Source organism: Trachemys scripta, chromosome 4 (genome assembly GCF_013100865.1).
Source record: "Trachemys scripta elegans isolate TJP31775 chromosome 4, CAS_Tse_1.0, whole genome shotgun sequence".
Lineage (NCBI taxonomy): Eukaryota > Metazoa > Chordata > Testudines > Emydidae > Trachemys > Trachemys scripta.
Window position 1 is genome coordinate 96,392,725 of NC_048301.1, and position 6,000 is coordinate 96,398,724.

Genomic DNA, 6,000 nt, shown 5'->3' on the forward strand with positions numbered 1-6,000 from the left:
TTCACCAACATCGAACCCAACAGTGCCACTATTCTGAGAGAGCTCTGGTGCCAACCATGGACTACTTTCAGGCATTCTAGAAACTTTTGTCCAGATGCAAAGATATCAAAACTACAGTCATCCAAGGGGACATCCATAAACTGTTTGACATTTTTGAGTTCCTTGGAGCCCACGTAAATTGCCTTACACATTAGCAGGGGCTTGATGGATCCTGCAAGAAGGGCCTTTGGCACACTAGGGTTTCACTCCCCCAGCCTTGAAACAGGTAGAGAAGAGGTGCCAAATCTTACCCAATGGGTTAGTTTAAGCAATTCTATATGCATCCTACATGAGGATCACTTGTTGGCAGTCCAAGACATAACAAGGTCCACCCAAAGGACAAGGATCTGAAGAAACTTGACCTTTTCATCAGAAAAACACTTCAGATTACTGCAGTTTTGCATTGCAAATTACTAAGCACTGTTCATGAGGTAAGACTTTCTTGTGTGGGAGAGAGAGCAACCCCAATCCTTTCCAGACTGTCACAGAACTGCAGAGAGGAACTAAAGGACAGTCCCAGCGAAGGCAGCATTACAGGCAGCCATGGGTGAGTCAAGACACAGGCACCTGGTCCATGGCCACAGCTATCCTGATACTCTGAGCATCTTTTTTGCAGGCAGCAGGCATCCCTTGGATGTCCAAGCAATCATCAAATATCTGTCTTTCAAGGGAATGGATCTGTTTAGCTTTAGGATGGATGAGGCATTCCACTCATCAAGATTCCAGGCTATGTTAAGATATCTCAGGAGCTATAGCCCCGTGTCATACCAGAAATCATTCTGGTACCAGCCCCCTCGAAGGCGGAGAACATCATCCTTCGTCCAGACCAGTTACTGTGAGCACATGCTGTCATATTTTGGGGTGCAATTCAGACCAGTGAGAGGTTGTGTCACTGCTTGTCATGTAACACTGAGTGACTTAGAATATAATAGAATATATAAGCATGCACTGAGTATCTGTGTTAAAAAGCCTTAGTTAAGCAGCCTTAGTTCAGGCATCTCTGACTCCAGCAACCTGCTTGTTACACCACAACCATACTCTGTTCTCATTAACCTTAGGTACTACTAGCCAAGTGACCCCCAACACACACCTAGTCCCAAATTTCTCCAAAACCATCTTCCCTCAAATGTCTAGCCTCCTGGAACATTCAGAGAAGTAATAAGGGCTGTTCCTCCTTTAAAGAGGCAAAAGCACAGCAGCTTGTTCCTTTAACTGGAGTTAATAATCACTTCAAGTCAAACCCAATAGTGGATTGATTTTAGAAAAAAAAAAGTAAAAAGTTCATTTAATCAAAAAAGAGTTTTAAGCGCCTTCAAGTATAAGAGAGAGAGTCAGCAATGGTTATAAACAAAAGTGAAAACACACCTCTAAACCTCTGACTTACTCTAGCAAGATACAGTCTTTGTTGAAGATGGTTTTTCTCACCCACAGTCTTCTGTCCAGCTTTTTACTGGCTGGCCTGGCAAGGACCCATCACACAGATCAAATCACCTGCTTTCTTTGTCTCTTTGTGATAGGGTGTATGAACCCACAGTGGGGAAGTAAAGGTTAAGGAGGAGCTCTAGGCCCAGAAAGCCCCACCTACCACCCGTGCTGGGCATGCTTAAAGTGAAGGCTGAGCTCAAAAGGGATCAGTTTAGCTCAGTCTGGTGGATGGAGCAGGAGAGCAGTTGTGTGTTGCAGGTTCCGGCTAAGGAGCCACAAAGACCCCATACAGCTGGGCCCAGCCCTCAACACCAAGCTGCCACCAGCCTTTTAGTAATGGATATTGGCAACAATGAGCTGCAACTGCAAGAGGAAAGTCCTTTGGAGCATAGATAGAACTCTAGAAGGGACTCAGAGGGGAACCACTGACATCAACAGAGGAACAGAAGCCAGGGTAAGAAGTGGCCTAGGCTGCAGGTGTAGGAGCACCCAATCCCCTAAGCTGCATATTTTGGAATAACTGCTTCAATGGGTCCTGCGTTGGAACATGGTGGAGCAGGGAGGGCCTGGGTTTCTCTGCCCCCAGCCATTGACTCTCGCCATTGGGCGGTACAGCCACCCACTGACACTAGCTGCTAGGCGAAGCAGCCATTGATTCGTGCCAGTGGGCGATCAAGCTATTGACTCTCACCACTGGGAGACACAGCCATTGACTGTCTCCGGTAGGCAACATAACCCAGAGTATTGCCATCAGGCAGTGCTGCTGGGACCAGACCTGAACCCCAATGAGACATGGTGGAGAATGTGGGTAACTGGATTACCAACTGAATGATCCTAAAGAGGCCATGGTCTCAGAAAAGCTGCTGAAATGGAGAGCTACCAACAGCAGGTAACTCATCAACATTAAGGGCAGATACTGCAACAGATTTCAGCCCAGCAACAACAGCTAATTCGGGAGCTGGCAGCCCAGCACCAGGCACAAAAAGCACACCTGATCCAGTAGGTGGTGATACTATTATAGCCCCATTGGGCATCCGGTGTCCGGACGCATAGGAGATGTCCTACCCACCACGCTGATCATCTGGCTCGCTAAAAAGACCCGAGAGATGACCTCAAAGCCTTCCTTGTCACCTTCGAACAGGTGGCCACCACGGCACATTGGCCACCAGAACATTGGGCTATCTTTATAGCCCCACACCTGACCGGCTCTGCGCAAGCAGCTTATCAGAGTTTGGACCCCACTGAAGCACTAGACTACACTAAGGTAAAAGCAGTCATATTCAACTCCCTAGACATCAGCCCTGAGACATTCCGCCAGAGGTTTCACAAAGAGAGAGACCCTCCTGGAGCCCGGCCCTGGGTAGTGGCCCAGCATCTGAAGAACCAGTGTCGGTGCTGGTTAGACCCAGAAAAACAGACTGGGGCGCAGGTGGTGGAAGTTATCATATTAGAACAGTTCATCCAGATTCTCCCAGCTGGGGTGACATGCCATCAGCCGTCAAACCTGATAGAGGCCCTGACCCTATGGAGAACTATGTGTCCGCCCAGGGGCCAGCCTCACCAATACAGATGGCAGGGGTCCCTAGAAGCAAGATTTCGACCCCTAGAGGGGACCAGGCTAGGACGGAAGGCCGAGGACAGCTAAACCAGCCGTCACGTTGGGAGATACTCCTGGCTGCAGGGAGAAATCTAACCGCAGAGGTGGAGTGGAGAGGAGGGGCTCAGCAGGAAGGCTGGGTCACTGAGGACTCAAGTAGAGGCAAGGAGTCCCTGGGGAAGATGCCCTCGGGGTGCGACTCAATTTCAGAGTGGGAGCCTTGCAACCTAGCCAGACCAAGTGAGGGTACCATGATGGGCCCTGTTGGACTGTTTTAGAAGACTGAGCTCTGGGAGGGCTGCAGGACATTGGGGACACTTTGGATCAGGGGTCGGCAACCTTTCAGAAGTGGTGTGCCAAGTCTTCATTTATTCACTACAATTTAAGGTTTCGCGTGCCGGTAATACATGTTAACGTTTTTTAGAAGGTCTCTCTCTATAAGTCTATATATAATATAACTAAACTACTGTTGTATGTAAAGTAAACAAGGTTTTCAAAATATGTAAGAAGCTTCCTTTAAAATTAAATTTAAAATGCTGATTTTAAGCTGCTGGCCTGCTCAACCTGCTGCCATGCCTGGGGTTCCGTTCACCTAGGCCGGCAGCGGGTTGAGTGGGGCCTGCAGCCAGAACCCCAGGTTGGCAGCAGGCTGAGCGGGTTGGCGGCTGGGACCCCAGCTGGCAAGGGGCCAGCAGCCAGAACCCCAGGCCGGCAGTGGGCTGAGCGGGGCCGGCACCCCAGACCAGTAGCAGGCTGAGCGGCTCAGCCCGCTGCCGGACTGGGGTTCTGTCCGCTGGCTCCCGCCAGCCGGGGTCCTGGCTGCCGGCCCCTCTCAGCCTGCTGCTGGTCTGGGGTTCTGGCTGCCAGCCCCTTGCCAGCTGGGGTCCCAGCCCGCTGCCAACCTGGTGCTCAGGGTGGGGATGTGGGGGGTGCAAGTGTCAGGGCATGGGGTGTGGGGGGGGGCTGGGTATGTGTAGGGAGTGCAGGAGTCAGGGAAGAGGGCTGGGGGCATGTGACGGGGTGCAGGAGTCAGGGCATGGGGTGTGAGGGGGCTGCAGGGGGCTGGGATGCAAGGGGGGTGCAGGGGTCAGGGCAGAGGGCTGGGGGTGGGTGGGCTGGAATCAGGGATGGGGTCATGGAGGGGGCTGCAGGGGGCTGGGATGCAAGGGGGGTGCTGGGGTCAGGGCAGAGGGCTGGGGGTGGGTGGGCGGGGAGCGCGGCTCCTCGCAGCCCCCTGCCCTGAGCGGCTCATGGCAGGGGGCTGGAGGGATACGCCCCGCTCCTGCCTCCCTTCCCCAAGGCCCCGCTCCTGCCTCCCTTCTCCTCCTTACCAGTCTGAGCAGCGAGGGCGCTGGGGCTGCTCTTCTCCCCTCCCTCTCAAGGACCATCAGCGGCAGGGAGGGAGAGAAGGCAGGGCTCCATGCAGCATGCTGGGGGAAGAGGCGGGGGAGGGGGAAGCTTGGCTGCCGGCAGAGCCTGCAGTACAGCAGCAGCCGGCAGGAGCAAGCTTGCTTCTGCCCCCTGCCCCCGCCTCCGCCTCCGCCCCCCGCCAGAGAGAGCAGTGGGCAGGGGCGGAGAAGAGCGGGCTGGGTCGGGCAGGATTTTTAATGGCACACTGATGCCTGCCGGGGTCCGGTTCAGCCTGCTGCCAGGGTTCGGCAGCGGGCTGAGCGGGACCCCGGCAGGCAGCAGCATGCCATTAAAAATTGGCTCGCATGCCATCTTTGGCACACGTGCCATAGGTTACCGACCTTTGCTTTGGATTGTGTATCCCAGAAGGGATGGGATTGTTTTGCACATGCACAGAGTTTGACTTGGCCGGAGAGCTGAGTAACCAAAGACCCTGACAAGTGCAGCGGCCAAAATAGGGCGCTGTGAAAAGAGGAAACTTCAGACACGCGTACGCTCGACCAGGGGTGCTTGCGAGAGGTGAGTGCCCCCCATTACAAGGCCTTAATGATCAATATGTGCTTGCTAACTTTAAAAATAATTAAAATAAGATCTGAATGCTTGAGAATCCAGAACTGAGCATATACAGTAGAAAATTCCACTAAGCTCTTAGGTGTGCGCTTCTGATAGATTGCTATAAGAATTTATAAACTCATCTGCTGCTGAAGTAAGAGATTGCAAGATCAAGAGGCTTGTACATCATGTAAAATACTAACTGTAGACTTTTCCTAAAAACAAACCAACAAACTGCAGACAAATTAAATACACATAATAATAATGTTACTGCAATGATAAAGTTGTGAATGAAGCGCTGAAAGTTCAGGAAATAAGCTTTTCTCCACAAAAATAACTTGGCCATCTTGCCCTGTTAGCAGTATTTCCAATTCCTTGTTAAAAGTGTTTTTTCATTTGTTGTTCCTTTAATAAAGTATAGCTTTTTATATTGGATGGGCAACACAGCTGAGTTAATGCTACACAGGAAATTTCATCTTTTGGATTCTCCTGACTTTTGAGTGCTTAATTTTGAAAATTTAATGTCCTATTACCATTGGGCCTTTTAATTTGCATTTAATTATATATTACTTTTAATCTGAAGATTTATTGGCTTTAAAAATGCAGCATGCTTTGTTCAGATTTGGCTATTCTAAAACTCTGGTTAAAAGACAGGAAACAAAGGGTAGGAATTAATGGTAAATTTTCAGAATGGAGAGGGGTAACTAGTGGTATTCCCCAAGGGTCAGTCTTAGGACCAATCCTATTCAACTTATTCATAAATGATCTGGAGAAAGGGGTATACAGTGAGGTGGCAAAGTTTGCAGATGATACTAAACTGCTCAAGATAGTTAAGACCAAAGCAGACTGTGAAGAACTTCAAAAAGATCTCACAAAACTAAGTGATTGGGCAACAAAATGGCAAATGAAATTTAATGTGGATAAATGTAAAGTAATGCACATTGGAAGAAATAACCCCAACTATACATACAATATGA